General features: G+C 41.4%; 1 protein-coding gene across 6 annotated transcripts in view; it reads left to right on the plus strand.

The window, feature by feature from the left end:
• The window catches only part of LOC130283237 (cytosolic carboxypeptidase 6-like), a 1,802,518-nt gene that overhangs the window by 19,196 nt on the left and 1,767,291 nt on the right, over positions 1-16,031 (plus strand). The window contains exon 2 of one of the 6 annotated variants that reach the window (XM_056532454.1): positions 10,062-10,117. The exons of the other annotated variants lie outside the window; for them this stretch is intronic. The gene's annotated coding sequence lies outside the window, so the exon portion shown is untranslated. The remainder of the gene's footprint in view (positions 1-10,061; positions 10,118-16,031) is intronic. 6 annotated transcript variants of the gene reach the window in all.

Here is a 16,031-nt window from a genome sequence, read left to right on the forward strand (position 1 = left end):
AAGAAGATCATGGTATATCGAAGTGCCACACACCAAGGTATCCTTTACGGTGTCAGTAGTTTCTTTGTAGAAAATGGACAACGCATCCAAGGGGCTGGATCAGTCCCTTTATTAGACACTCATATAAAACTTTGTGAGTAGATATGTATAATATACAGCATCTGTACAGTATTTTCTATTTTGGGCTACTTATTTTAGCAGCACTCGGGGCCCATTCTAGAAATATCCCAAAACGCTCTGTCTGTGAATACCTTGATGTGTGAGGCTTCCATATACAGTAATATTCTCATATTTTGGACTACTAATTCTTTTTTTTGCAGCCCCAGGCCCTTTCTTAAAATATTTCCATCCTTAGACAACCCCTTTAACCTGTAAAGACTACTGATCTCCTGGCAATGAACACTCCCAAACCCCTCATATATCATACAAGACTTTGGTGTAGGCCATCAATATCAGATCGGTCAAGGTCTTACTTAATGGGCCTAAGCTATGATGAAAAGGACATGACACTTGCTCCTTCAGTCAGCTGATCGCTGGAGGTGCTGAGATTTAGTCATATTTATGACTCCTAATCAGGGCCCAATAACTGATTGTATGGAGTGCCAGTCTTAAACCATAAACACCAATAGGAAGCACACCAAACATAATGAAAAAATACTTACCGTATTTACCGTATTATTTTTTGGCTAAAATTTTTAGCCTAAAGTCTATCTGCGTGTTATACGGCGATAAGCCGCTGCAGTTCAATGATTTAAAGTGGGTGCTTTAAATCAATGAACTGCAGCGGCTTTTGCAGGTCCAGAGACCTGCCGTTGCTGCCCGATTCTCTGCCCCTGCCTATCCTGGGGTCCAGAGACCGCCGCCGCCACTGCCCCATTGCCTCCCCCATCCCCGGTTTTATAATTACCTGTTCCCGGGGTCGGGTCTGTGCTGCTTCTGGCTCCGGCGTCTCTTGCGTCATTTCCTGGGGGCTTCTGCGGGGTCAGAAACAGTGTATCGGGGTATACACATGCACACACATGCACCCTCATTTTACCAAGGATATTTGGGTAAAAAACTATTTTTTTACCCAAATATCCTTGGTAAAATGAGGGTGCGTGTTATAGGCCGGTGCGTGGTATACCCCAATAAATACGATAAATCTTTATTGAATTACATAAAATAAAATGGAATAGGCAAAGCAGCTTAATCACTCTGCCTTTTAAAGGGGTACTCCACTGCTCAGCATTTGGAACAAACTGTTCCGAATGCTGGAGCTGGCACCTGGAGCTTGTGATGTCATAGCCCCGCCCCCTCATTATGTCATGCCCCCTCAATGCAAGTCTATGGGAGGGGGCATAACAGCCATCACGCCCCCTCCCATAGACTTACATTGAGGGGGCCGGGCGTGATGTCATGAAGGGTGCGGGGCTATGATGTCATAGTTTGGAACAGTTTGTACCCCTTTAAGGTAGCATTCCCTAAACATAAGCTTTATCGCCTTTTCAGGTAGGATTCCCTAAACATCAGCGTTATACTCCACTTACTTTAAAGCTGATGTTTAGGGAATGCTACCTGAAAAGGTTGTGTGATTGAGCTGCTTTGCCTATTACATTTCCCAGAATGCCTAGTAGAGTGCTAATGGCCTTTAAAGCTCCAAACGCCAGTTATGGTGTCTCCGCAAGGAGAGTATTTACCCCCTTTTGCATAAAATAAAAAAGCACGAACTACAACTAGGAGCATATGGAAGTATACGGTATACCGTAGCTACTGTATATGTTACATATAGCTATACCATATACTTCTGTAATGTAGTCATGCACACTGCATTTTATTTGGCGCACTTCTTATTGGTGTTTATATTACATATTTGTAACCTGTATCAAAGTGCTTGGAAATCCCTTTAAGCAATATGTTACCTAATCCCGATCATGTACATCTCATGTGTATACCTCTATCACCTATATTTATTATACAAATACCTCTTCTCATTTGCTCACAGTGTTAGAAATCCTCTAAGGGGAAGGATGCGTGTCCCTCCTTGTGGTGGTGGGAGGTGATTGGTGTTTCTGCTCATGCAGCCTTTCCATGGCTCATCTCTTGTCTATGACTTATGGACAAGCTGATGCTATTACAGGACTGGCTAGTGTCCCAGTAATTATGGGGACCCCTAGTGATGGGATTTTCAGGGACTGTTTTCTTTATTAAATATTTGAAAAAATGTAAGCAACCATATTACAAAAGGTCTTTCATTTTCATCAGTAACCACATATCAAATGTTTTTGGATCTGACTATTCAAATGTTCTACAGCTCTAACCTCCATTGGACTCCATAGTATGAAATAAAAAAAAGACAACATTAACAGAACTCACCAAAAGTTGCAATTGCCATATGTAACGCCACATAGAAATATTATGTTGTTTTTGGAACCTCAGCACATGTCACATAATAATATTAGGCTATTTGCTTCCCGTCGCTACAGATAATTATTGTAAAGGTTCAGAATATACTTTCTGGCATTTTGTATTTTCCGAAAGTACACAGAAGGCTAATTTTTCCTCGTCTTTATCTGACAAGCACAATGCAGCATGCCTGATCCCAGTCCCATCCTTCAAACAGTTAAATGTATTGTCATTTTAAATGACATTTCCATTAGTCTATCTTGTACAACTGGTTGCCAGTTTTCTGCAAATTATAAATAGATTCTGTCTGCTGCTCAACTAGCTCATTTTTGTAGCACATAACAAATAACAGTATTTACAGTCAGTCATTTAGAGTTTCACAAATCCGAAGGTAAAAATGTTCTGCCTCAGCGTAAAAATTGTGAATTAGCTGGCTGTAAAACGGGGTAATTGAAAAATATTTTGCAGAAAAGTAACATTCTCACTAAACATCATTTGTTCACTGTTCGACTGCATGCAAATTAAAATTATCCTGCCATTCAGATGACGAAATTAAAAAAGGTAGAGGAGCTTTGAAAAATAAAATAAAAAATGTAGCTGAAATTTTTTCTTTATGTAATATGTTACATGCTATAAATGTACGTTGTCTTGTTAAGGCTTGTTTTTTGCAGGATGAGTTGTATTTCTTTTAGTGGCCTTATTTTTTTTGAGTTCCATATAGTTTTTTGATTAAACTGTGATAATTCTTCTTTGGAAGAACTTTATTGTTTATGTTTTGATTTTTGTGCCACTTTTGCTATACAGCGTAAATAATGCAGTACGGTGGTGATACTGAATTTATATAGTTTTTAAAGCATTTTTTTACTCCTATGCAAAATAAAAACACTTAACAGGAAAATTGTCACCCTGATCACCCACACTAAACTCACTACACAGGGTTATAGCATGGGTGACCAGGAGTCCAAAAAGGGGTCACTTAGCGTGGGTGACCAGGAGTTCAAAGAGGTGTCACTTACTAAATTTGGTCCAGTTGTTCCTGTGGTATTGTCTGGCGAAGTTCAGATGCTGTATTCAGTTACTTGTGCATTGGTGGTGGGGCCCTGCCGGCTGTCCACCCCTGCCACTGTCCGTCTCCTTTTACTGCTGGACCCTCAATTTGCATAATCATCTTCTGCAACTCAATGTCCCACTAATGTGAAGTCCCCAGACATGTGAGAGTTCCGCTCTGTAGCTGGAGCGAATGCGCACTGCTAGATTAGCAGAGCACAGTCAGTAAACACAGCTCTCACGTCATTATGACGTAAGAGCTGCATAGACCGTTGGCGCATGCGCTCCAGCTACAGAGCGTGACTGTCAGATTTCACAATGCAAGAAATCCACTTTGCAGCAGGACATAAGCTGCTTATACTCCTATGAGCAGACAGACAGGGCTTTCCCGTGGCAGCCATCTGTGCACAGTGAGGTTTGGGGGCGGGTCCATCACGTGACAGTCATGTTGGCGGGCTGGCCCCACCTCCAAACATTATTGCACACACAGGACTGCCACGGAGAAGCCCTATGTTTCTGCTCATAGGAGAATAAGCAGTGTATTTCATGCTGCGAAGCAGATTAAAAGTGAAATATGATGTGTATACGCAATGTGTGACTCTACCAAAGAAAGATATTTTTTTTGTCCCCATGTTACGATAGCTGCAACTTTTTAAAAACAAAAATAGAGAAACATGGCCGCACGTCCACAATTTGTTACACTTTGATCCACTTGCTTCTCAGCATAATTTCAAAAACTAACAGGTTGTTAGTATACATTTTGCATTTTGATCACATTCCCCCAGCCCTCTGGCAGGGAGCACATGGTAGGTGTTCACACTGGTGTAGTGCTCGGTGGCGGTCATTGTTTCTGTGATGCTTTGTCTGTGGGGTGGTGTGGCCCGAAGCCTGGGGCTTGGTCGAGCAGCAGTGGGGCTGTCTGGCCATCGTGTCGCGGAGGTAGTGGTCGCCGCTGGGTGCTACGCCAGTGTTAGGGACTCACTCTGACTAGGTGGCCTTGACGTGGCGAGTGGGCTTGTACTTTTTGATCAAAAGGTATAATAACAACCTGTTAGTTTTTGAAATTATGTTGAGAAGCAATTAGATCAAAATACAAATTGTGGATGTGCGACCATGTTTCTGTTTCTCTATTTTTGTTTTACAGCTGTAACTTTTTTTTTTTTTTTTTTTTGCAAAAAAGCCCCTAAAAGGACACAACAGCCACACAGCCAGATGTTAGCTACAAGTCAATAGGGATTTTATGAAATGCCATATAGAATTTTCCTTCCTTTGTTTTTTTTTTTTTTTTACTTATTTGTGTCAGTTTTCAAAAATGTCAGCATGTTATGATGATGGCATTTATTTTTTTTTCAAGAAATCTTGGCATGTCTATCCCATTGAACACTATAAGGGACATTTATCAATGTTGGTGTGAGGTAGTATAGATTTTACCCCTGTTTGCTTGGTGTATTGTTTGCACAGTTGCTCAAAATTTACCAAAAAGGTGCACAAGACTTGATAAATTATGTGCAATTATAGAAACCAGTGAGCTACAGAGATTGGTTTAAGCTTTGTGCTCTGGCATCTGACACTTTTGTACGTGTACTATTAGGTGGTGTATGTTTGCGCAAAAAAAGTAGGCTTTGCGCAGAAAAAACACTTCTAAATTTAATTTGCGCAAAATAATAAATACAGCTCCACTGCAAAAAGTGGGGTACGGTGCACCAAACAGTAGACGTCTTTGAAAGATGTTCTACTGAAAAATGTGCACAAAAAATTGTGTACAAAATGCAATTGCGCAAAATTTGCGAGGACATATAAAACATAATAGTGGTGTAAAGCCAATGATAAATGTCCCCCCATTGGATCAAAAAAATGGCATAAATATTTTCACAAGCTGTTGGACTGCGTTCCTCCAATATCTCCTCCAGCCTTTCCGGCATCCCTAAATTACCATTATTGTACTGAAACCTGAGATTGTTTTAACCTGTAATTGCTGCTAAAATCCACCAAAAAAAAAAAATATGCTTCTTGGGAGTGCAAAAAAGGTTAAAAAAAAAATATGGAAACTTAGCCTTAGAATAGTTTTTTCGGTTTATTGTTTTACAGCATTCAGTATAATTGACGTGTTAACTTTAGGTCATGTTCACACACCGTAAAAAAAAAATTTTTTATTTTACTTTCGGACTATTTTCCAGCCATTGGCTGATTTTTTATTTTGCGCCTCCCCTTTCTATGGTGTATGAACGTTGCCTTATTGGGTGGACCGATAATAATTGTGGTGGTAGCAAATATACAATTTTTTTATTTTTATGTTTTACTTATAAAATCATTTTTTTTATACAGTAATTTTTTTTGTATGTTGCCAAATTTTGACAGCCATAAGAGAATTTTGAGAACCATTTTTTTCTCTGCCGACGAAGGCTTGTTTTTTTGCGGGGCAAACTGTAGTTTTTCATTAGTATCGTTTTACAGTGTACACAACTTTTTAAGGACTTCATATTCATTGTTTTGGGATGGGGAATGAACAAATATAAGAATTTTTTTTGTTTGTATTTTTTTTTTTACAGACAAATAGATAAATTGAGCAAGGCTGTTCGGGCATGCTGGGAGTTGCAATTTTGGAACAGCTGGAGGCACCCTCGTTGGGAAACACTGGAGTATGCATTAAACTCAATAATAATACAGTATGCAGTCAGCTGCTATGCGCTCTCTAGTGGCGACTACAGGTAGCCTAAATCTGTGCAGTGTATCAGCATAGCAGAGTGCCAACAACCATATAGATATATTAACAAATTAATCAGTGAAGAATATTAAACTTATTTGGACATTCATATAAAACAATTGCTTTTTATTTGCTTTATTAATAACCTTGTGGATGGAATATACTATAAAGCACCATTCTATGCTGTTTATGCAAACCTTGAAATATACTTAAAACCCAGTTTGACTTGTAATATATAAAAATATTACTGAAAGACCTAGATAAACTGCCAGCAAGGACAAAAAAATGTCATATGGGTTTTAACCCCTTAAGGACCAAACCCATTTTCACCTTAGAGGGGTATTCCGGGCAAAAACATTTTTGGGGGCGTGATGGCCGTCACGCCCCCTCCCATAGACTTGAATGGAGGGGGCATGGTGTGATGTCACATCCACAGTCCCGGAAACCCGGAGGTTTCCGAAACTGGAGACGCAGCTCCCGCATAGAATGCGGGTGCTGCAGGGAGATCGCAGGGGATCCCAGTGGCGGGCCCCCGGCGATCATACATCTTATCCCCTATCCTTTAGATAGGGGATAAAATGTTTTTGCCCAGAATACCCCTTTAAGGACCAGGCCAATTTTATTTTTGCATTTTCATTTTTCCTCCTCGCCTTCTAAAAATCATAACTCTTTTATATTTCCATCCACAGACCCATATGAGGGCTTGTTTTTTGCATCACCAATCTTACTTTGTAATGACATCACTTATTTTACCACAAAATGTACAGCGCAACCCAAAAAATATTGTTTATGTGGAAAAATTGAAAAGAAAACCGCAATTTAGCAAATTTTGGAAGGTTTTGTTTTCACGCTGTACACTTTATGGTAAAAATGACATGTTTTCTTTATTCTTTGGGTTAATACGATTAAAATGATACCCATGATGTATGCTTTTCAACAATTGTACCGCTTAAAAAAAATCTCAAACTATTTCAACAAAATTAGTACCGTATGTTTGATATTGCCCTATGGTGACCACCTATAACTTTCAAATTTTTCCATATACGGGGCGGTATCGGGGCTCTTTTTTTGCGTCGTGATCTGTAGTTTTTATCGGTACCACTTTTGCTTAGGTTTTACTTTTTATACATTTTTAATAATTTTTTTTGGAATAAAATGTGACAAACATGCAGCAATTTTGGAATTTATAATTGTTTTACGTTTACGCTGTTCACCGTACGGGATAATTAACAATATATTTTGATAGTTTAGACTTTTACGTACGTGGCGATTCCAAATATGCTTATTAATTTTTTTTTTTACGCTTTGGGGATAAAATGGGAAAAACGGATAATTTACGTTTTTATTGGGGGAGGGGATTTTTCACATACATTTTTATATTTTTTTTTTACATTATTTAACTTTTTTTTTTTTTACACTTTAATGGTCCCCATAGGGGACTATTTATAGCAATCATTTGATTGCTAATACTGTTCAGTGGTATGCATAGGGCATAGCACTGATCAGTGTTATCTGCTTGACCTCAGACTAGAGCAGAAGATGCTGGGAGACGGACAGAGGCAGGTGAAGGGACCTCCATCCGTCATTATGGATGATCAGATCCCCGCGGCAGCGCTGCGAGCGATCCGATCATCCATTTAAAGTACCGCACTGCCGCAGATGCCGTGATATGTATTGATCACGGCATCTGAGGGGTTAATGGCAGACATCCGTGCGATCGCGGATGTCACCATTACTGGCAGGTCCTTGGCTGCTGATAGCAGCCAGGACCTGCAGCGCATGATGCAAACACTGGCCCGGTGCTCGTGGTCATGGTGGAGCGTAAATGTACGTCATGGTGCATTAAGTACCACGGCACCATGACGTACATTTACGTCCATTGTCGTTAAGGGGTTAATATCAATAATAGTGAAAAAATAAGGTGGCTTTATTCCATATCGGAAATACAAGAGCAACGTTTCGGCTGCTTGAAAAAGGCTGCACAGCCAGCCGAAACATTGTTCTTGTATTTCTGATATGGAATAAAGCCACCTTATTTTTTTCACTATTTTTGGAGTGCTGCGACTATCTTCTGCTACATATATATATATCTTATATTAAGAGGGGTTATCCAGGAATAGAAACACAGAGCTAATTTCTTTCAAACAGCTCCACATCTGTCCCCAGGTTGTGTGTTGTATTACAACTTAGCTCCATTAATTTTAATGAAACAGCTTCAGAACCACACCCAACCAAGAGACAGACGGGAAGCTGCTTTTGAAAGAAATTAGCTCTGGTTATCTATTCCTGGATAACTCATTTCAGAGCACTTATTTCAACAATGTCATAGTGACATATCAGAAGTTTGTACAGTGATTCCTCAACAATGGCCTTCGGTTACAATATTTTCAAATTATAATGTTTTTTTCTGGACAATTATAGTTTGACACCAGACTCTCCATACAATGCTACGGACAGCCCAGATCTGCGAAACATGTCAATGGCTGGAAGAACCAACCAATCAGAATGGGCATTCACTGGTAAAACCCCTGTATTACTGAACACTGACTAGCTGTCTGGTAGCGCCCCCTACAGTACAGGGAGGTATTACATGTTCTGTACTCTTTACCTGTGCCAGGGTTAGCTGCTCCTTTGGACACCAGGTGGGGGGTGGCTCCATGTTACTTTTTTAGGACACTGTGTACTGTACAGGACCCTGAAGAAGCTTCTGTCCTCTACATAGACAGTGATTACAGCTCCCAGCAGATCTTTCTTACTTTTATATGTAAGGATTTTCTTTATCTGTATTAGTTATCTACTTATGTTTCTTTAATCCTCACTTTTTTCTATTTTGATGACAGTTTTCCATAGAGTTATGGTCTCAACATACAATAGTTTCAACATACAATGGTCGTCCTGGAACCAGTCATCATTGTAACTCGAGGGACTGCTGTATTTGTGTGGGTCTGGCTGATTAGAACCCCATTGATCACAAGAATGAAGGGGCACAAGGGCTTGGCTGCATGGGTTGTGCCACTTCATCTCTAGGCTGCACACTTGGGGAAGCGAATATGAGCAGTATACAAGTTACAATGCAAGTCTATGAGACTTCTGGTTGTTCCATATACTGATCCCTTTAGCTTTTCACAGCAGAAATGAAGGGGCACAATGTGTGTAACCAAATGTTTCGTCCTCTTTATTCTAGTAAGCAGTTGGGGTTCCCAACACCCAGATCCCCCACAGATAGAGACTTCTGACATGTCACTAAGTTTGTTGAAATGGTAGGTACACTTTAACCAAAATAAATTTGGACTTGGATGATCTGGTTGCAGCTAAGATAGACAGGCTTCTCCGCCGCAACCATGTGTGTGAGGTTTAGTGGCTGGCCGAGCATCCCAGTCACTTCAGCGTGCTCAACCCATCTCCAAATCTTACTGTGCACAATACGTGTGTCTGCCTTTAGCAAAATATGCCACTTATTTCCAATTGCCTGTTGGATTTCATGCAGCTCGAAATACGCAGCATATACGCTATGTGTGACCCTACCCTCAAGATGATCTCATTTACATGCATGGGCACTGCAAAGGACCATAGGACATTTATTCTATGTAGAGGAAAGGCGATTTAGAAATAAATATAGGAAAGGATTCTTTACAGTTAGAGTAGCCAAACTGTGGAAAGTTTTACCCCAAGAGATATTATGGCTGATACTATTTTAACATTTAAAGAAGGGCTAGCCTCTTATATAGCAAATTGTATTAAAGAGCATAATAATCTAGTAATGACTGATGTATAATTAATGAGAAAGGTAATAATAATCTAATAATGAATTCACGGTGGAGTTACTTTTTTTTTTATTATAAAGAAATGTGGATGACACCTTCTCTATGATTTCATGCTGTCAGTAGTATTCATTTTGTGCTGTTTGTATTGTTCCCTGTCCAAATAGTTGGCTGCAAATTATACCAGAGCTAGAAGTGACTAGTCATACAGTCCTCTGACAAAGTATGTATTTCACTTTTATAGAAAATCTATGCGTGTTAGCTGATGTAATTCCAAAAGCTCGGATGAAAACGTCATGCAGCTAATACAATGAAAATTGATCCCTTGTCTTCACTTTTACTCTAAGGGTAATGAATGTTAGCTATGATTTATCTAAGCTGCTGCAAGGGTAGATATATTTACACTGGTTTTATATATACATATATAGTTTAAATTAAGAGCTACATATTTCACTAATTGGTAATAGCTTTTAAGCAATTTCTTAAAATTAGTCAATAATTTTAATTTAATGGCTATCTCTTTAATATAAAGAAATAACCATTCAATGCTCAGTATTACAGATCCTGTAGGTCAGAGTAGAGATGAGCGAAATTACAGTGATTCGATTCACGTTCCTCGCGGCTCAGCAGTTGCGGACTTTAGCCTGCATAAATTAGTTCAGCTTTCAGGTGCTTCGGTGGGCTGGAGACTCTCCTAGGACTGTATCCACCTTAAATGAGTAGTCCAGTGGTGACTCAGTGGTGAACAACTTATACCCTATCCTAAAGATAGGGGATAAGTTGCAGATCGCGGGGGGTCCGACCGCTGGGGCCCCCTGCGATCTCCTGTACGGAGCCCCGACAGCCCGCGGGAAGGGGGCAAGTCGACCTCCGCACGAAGCGGCGGCCGACACGCCCCCTCAATACAACTCTATGGCTCTATGGCAGAGCCGAAGCGCTGCCTTCGGCAATGTCCTGCTCTGCCATAGAGATGTATTGAGGGGGCGTGCTGGCCGCTGCTTCGTGCGGGGGTTGACACCCGCTATCTGGCCGGAGAGCCTGGCCCCCGTACAGAGAGATCGCAGGGGGCCCCAGCGGTCGGACCCCCCCGCGATCTCAAACTTATCCCCTATCCTTAGGAAAGGGGATAAGTTTTTCACCACTGGACTACCCCTTTAAAGCTGAACTAATTAATGCAGGCTAAAGTCAGCAACTGCCGAGCCGAGAAGTTTGTGACAAATCGAATCACTGTAACTTCATTCATCTCTAGGTCAGAGGTAGGCTATATTAAAGTTCTGAAATTTTTTTCTTTAATTAAAAGTGACCCAAAAGTACTCTCATTAATAGTCCTGTCTGAATGCCTATTGTCATGGAGTACTTAAAGGGGTACTCCGCTGCCCCATCGTTCGGAACATTTTGTTCCGAACGCTTGGAGCGGGCTGCAGGGGTTGTGATGTCACAACCACGCACCTTGTGATGTCACACCACGCCCCCTCAATGCAAGTCTATGGGAGGTGGTCGCCACGGCCCCTCCTATAGACTTGCATTGAGAGGGTGTGGTGTGATGTCACAATGGGTGTGGTCATGATGTCACGACCCCCGTCGCCGGCATCCCTGGATGCTGCACAAAGATTGCGGGGGTCCCAGCTGCGGGACCCCCACGATCAGACATCTTATCCCCTATCCTTTACATAGGGGATAAGATGTCTAGGGATGGAGTACCCTATAAGGACTGCATTGAAACTTTTACTTGTGCTCTAACTTTAACAGACTGTTATTAATGTTTAAAATGTCAAAGGGATGTAGCCTGGGGTCCACAGCGCCCTCAGGCTGCAATATATTTTCACTCTGAAATGCCTCGCTGCTCTGAATCACTAGCCTCTTGGATAGACAGACAGGGCTCAGCTTTGATTACAGAGCCATTGTTGATATCCTGTGCATGTGTTGTTGTAGATTGGCGTGCACACGGAGAGTGAGGTTGATGTTGAACTTAGCACAGCCACTGCACATGCGTCGGAATCTGCAAAGATGGCATTTGGGTAGAATTTCAACAGGGCTCGGTGATGGAAGCTGAGCCCTGTATAGCTATGAAACAGTCTGAGGGTGGAGATTCAGGGAGAAGAGATATGTGAGAGTGAGAGTGGAGAAGTGTTGAGGCCCAAGGACACTGCACATCAAGACCACAAATACTCTATGACCAAGGTGCCATTTATCATACCATTTTGCAGGTGACAGATGCACTTAAATAGTGCCTTCAGAGTGCTCTCCATTATTATTGTCATCAAAGTGTTCTCATTAATGATTCCACTATTGTACCCATAATATTACTGACAGAAGTCCCCCATTTATAGTCCCTTTGTACCCATTAATAATGCCACCCTTCTTGGGGGCACACTATGTTTTTGCCTTGGTCATGGAAACTATAACCATACCTTACTGGGGCTGAACATTATCTCTCTCCTTCAGAGGGGTGGTAGTGCAGACAGCCACCCAACACACATTTTGCTTTGTCAGCAGTACCACTGCTCAGCTGAGAGCCCAGGATGACAGGAAGAGCTAATCTATCCAATCCATTAATAAAACATTACCTAACATAGATGATCCATATGTGGACAGTTTGGACAGTTATGTCATTGGAGCCAGGAGTGAACAGTGGGATATATTGCAGCCTTCTGTTACAGGTGTATATCAGAGATCATCACACATTTAGAAAGAAAGATATGGCTGCACATCCACATGCTATATGTAGATGTGTTGCTTTTTAGCACAGTTTCAATGACTAAGACTTCATGGCCACCTAATTCAAATGGTCCCTATCTTGAGTGGCACTGGGCTGTGACTACCACTGCCATAACACCATTCCCCTTAGGAGAACAGCTTCTGGGGCTGCTGGACCACTAGACCATTCCTAACTACGTTATGTTAGTTATTTAAAAGCTGAAAAGAGGAAATCAGGTCCTGCAAGTGAGAGACTCTCCCTTGCTAAATGGTGGGCTATTATTAGTAGTAGTAGAGGTGGCAGAAGGAGGCAATGGACCACATTGTCCAGCATTAATATTGGTTGAAATATTAGTTCAAAACCCCAAAATGAACCTCTCACCAACAATTTACTGATGGATTTACCTTTGGTGGATAGATTTCTGATCCATGGCACTGTGTGTAACTCTACGGTGTCCATTTTAGGACATCATCAGTTATCAGCCGTAACTCCGTCCCACGTCAGGCAAAACAGCGTCCCGCCTCCTCCCTCAGACCAATCTCCAGTCAGTCATCAGCCACAACTCCCTCCTCCGTCAACCAAAACTCCCTCATCCGAACTCCGTCATCTCTCAGACGAAAAACTTCCTGCCATATAGCAGAGCCGTATCAGTGTCCGCTCTGTGCTATACGGGTTCTGCTATAAATGCTATTCAGTGTCAGCTCTACTATACAGACTCTGTAGCACATGTAGTGTCTGTAGTACACGGGCAAGTTTCACAGTTTTGACTCTGCTATACATGCTGTGCAGCGTCGGTTCTGCTATGCCGCAGGAAGTTGCGTCTGAAGGATAATCGTCTGAGGGATGATGGAGTTTTTGGATTAGGGTGTTGTGACTAATGGATGATGGCGATTGTTTTTCCTGACAGGGGACGGAGTTGCGGCTGATGATTGACGGATGACTGAGTGAGGAGGCGGGACGCCGTTTCACCTGACGACTGATGATGTCCTAAAATGGATGCCGTATAACTCAATTTTATCAGACTTCCAAGTGTCTAATCTACCTGGCTGAAATGTATAGCAGGTTCCATCCTGATTATCTATTCTCTCGTATCTATTAGTTTGAGGCAGTTTGAATGCAAATGTTTCATAGCTGATCTATGACTCTGCTACACTTGGTTTTAAATGCTCAGGTCGGGACTAATTTAGACTTGATATCCTGATTGGTTAGCCTTTCTATTTCAATTTCAACCATCTTGGCACCAGCTAGGAACTTTTCCTTAGCTTGGTTTTGATAAAGGGGTAAGAAGAGTTACCATTGCGATGTCTTGGAACATTGGTTTAATTAATGGGATTCTTTAAGTAAAGAAGAAAGTTTTGTAATAAAACTGGAAGCATATGTGTTAAATATGTTGTCTTTTGCTTGAGATTTTCGAGGACTTTGTCTTCTTGAAGCTCCTAACAGGCAGTGCATAAGGGCAAGGTGCTCCTGCTAAGTGTGATGTCTTCTTTCACAGGCTTTCCCCTTCGTTTAAAAGTGCACGCATCCTGCTGAGGTGCTAAAATAAGCAATCGTAGTCCTGAAGGCAAACCCCGATAGCTGCTATAAGACAGTCAAGTATGATCGCAAGGTCTCAGCCACCTAGGGCCACAGAAAGTCATCAGTATTAAGTTGTTTTCTTCACTGTATGCTTTAAGCCATTATAAAATGTTTTGGATGCAGTTGGGAGCATTTTGCAATGTCTTAAAGTCTCTGGCTGGGGAAATTATTGCCACTGTCTTTTCCCAGACAGCTGATGATATTTCTTTTTTAGTCTTGGAATATTTTATAGTCTTAGAGTCATTCAGCGAGTGATCATTTTTAAATGTCATATATCTTGAATATATTATGCATTACATATACTGCATTAATGGCTGTACTAATGCAGAAGGAGTTTTTTTTAATCAAGAATTCCAGTCAAACATATACGTAAATATAGCATTAAGACAGTTTCAGAAAGTCCTAGCATGCCTGCATTTTAGCGTTCATATTTATATATAAAACTTTTAATGCTCAAAATGTAAAATGTAAAAAGTCTCTGCAGTGGATGCCAATTGGTTGCTGTAATCACATGCCGTTGCATGGAAGAAAGAAGCATCAGGAGTGGTTTTGGTAAACCTGTTTATTAAAGGAGATATATCATATATCGCGGGGTGGGGGGGGGTGCGCTCTGTTCCCTTGGGGCCCGTAGAGGAGATCGCAGGGGGCCCAGCAATTGGACCCCCTGCGATCTAAAATTTATTCCCTATACTGCGGATACGTTTTTGTACATGCTATTTCTCCATTAAATTGGTACTCTGGTTTTGAAAAACATATCCCTTTCCCTTTTATCCCTTATATTGCCATTCTGGGCAACACCTCTGGGCACTTAAACCTTATTAGCATAAGGTATTTGCCTATACCCTGCCTTTAAATGGTAATGGGCACAAAGGCAGTAAATAAGAGGAGATGAGCTGGCCAGCCCTAGGCACTTGCTGTGCTGAAAAAAATGCCTCCTGGGCACTTGAGCCTCAGTTACATGTTAACAAAGAGGCTTATATCTTGGTGTAGAATCCTCATGACTCTATCTGGCCATGTGCTTATTTTCACCCCTGTTTCCCTGTTTTACGGTGCAGCACAAGGTGGAATTTTCTCGGCTGCAACTGAATTTCTGAGCAGAATTCTTCTGCCAGATTCCAATTGGAAATTCTGCTGTTTGAACGAGGCCTTAGACAGGAGTCCCTGTTTCTTTATGTACATTTCATGGAACAACTACGTCGAAAGTGTAGAATTCCACAAAAACGGTAGTGTGGCAGATGATCAATTTGGGGCTCACTACATCTATAGGGTCTTTTAAATCTTCTTAAGTTTTGCCAAAACGCTGCGTTGGGATGGTGTCGCTCCGGTGTCTCATTGCCTGGCTATTCGTGTGTGTAGTGTTGTCATATTGCTGTAATCACTATTGCTTTATAACTGTTGATATTAGTATTTAGTTGCACTATACCCACTTTGGGATATGTATTTTGTATTTGCTTTATGTAACTTATGAACAGGCAATACCTGTGACACCCTGTTTTTTTATCCCCCTCTCTGGGTGGAATCGCTCCATTTTTCATGTTATATATGTCAATAAATTTTATATATTTTGCAATATAAGTTTTGGAATTATCCAATGTAAATACAAAAAGAAGCACGTACGTGCACTCACCACAAAGCAGAGACAGTCAGGTGTGGAGATTCGGGGGCCGGAAGAAGCACGCACTTACGTGCGAAACTGCCGGCGTAGCCTCCGAGCACCACGCGCCAGCGCCAAGATCCGGCACCCCGCTACCGAATCTCCACACCTGACTGTCTCTGCTTTGTGGTGAGTGCACGTACGTGCTTCTTTTTGTATTTACATTGAATAATTCATACTGTTGTATGTTCACCCGCAGGAGACATA

Source organism: Hyla sarda, chromosome 7 (assembly GCF_029499605.1).
Source record: "Hyla sarda isolate aHylSar1 chromosome 7, aHylSar1.hap1, whole genome shotgun sequence".
NCBI classification, from domain to species: Eukaryota; Metazoa; Chordata; class Amphibia; order Anura; family Hylidae; genus Hyla; species Hyla sarda.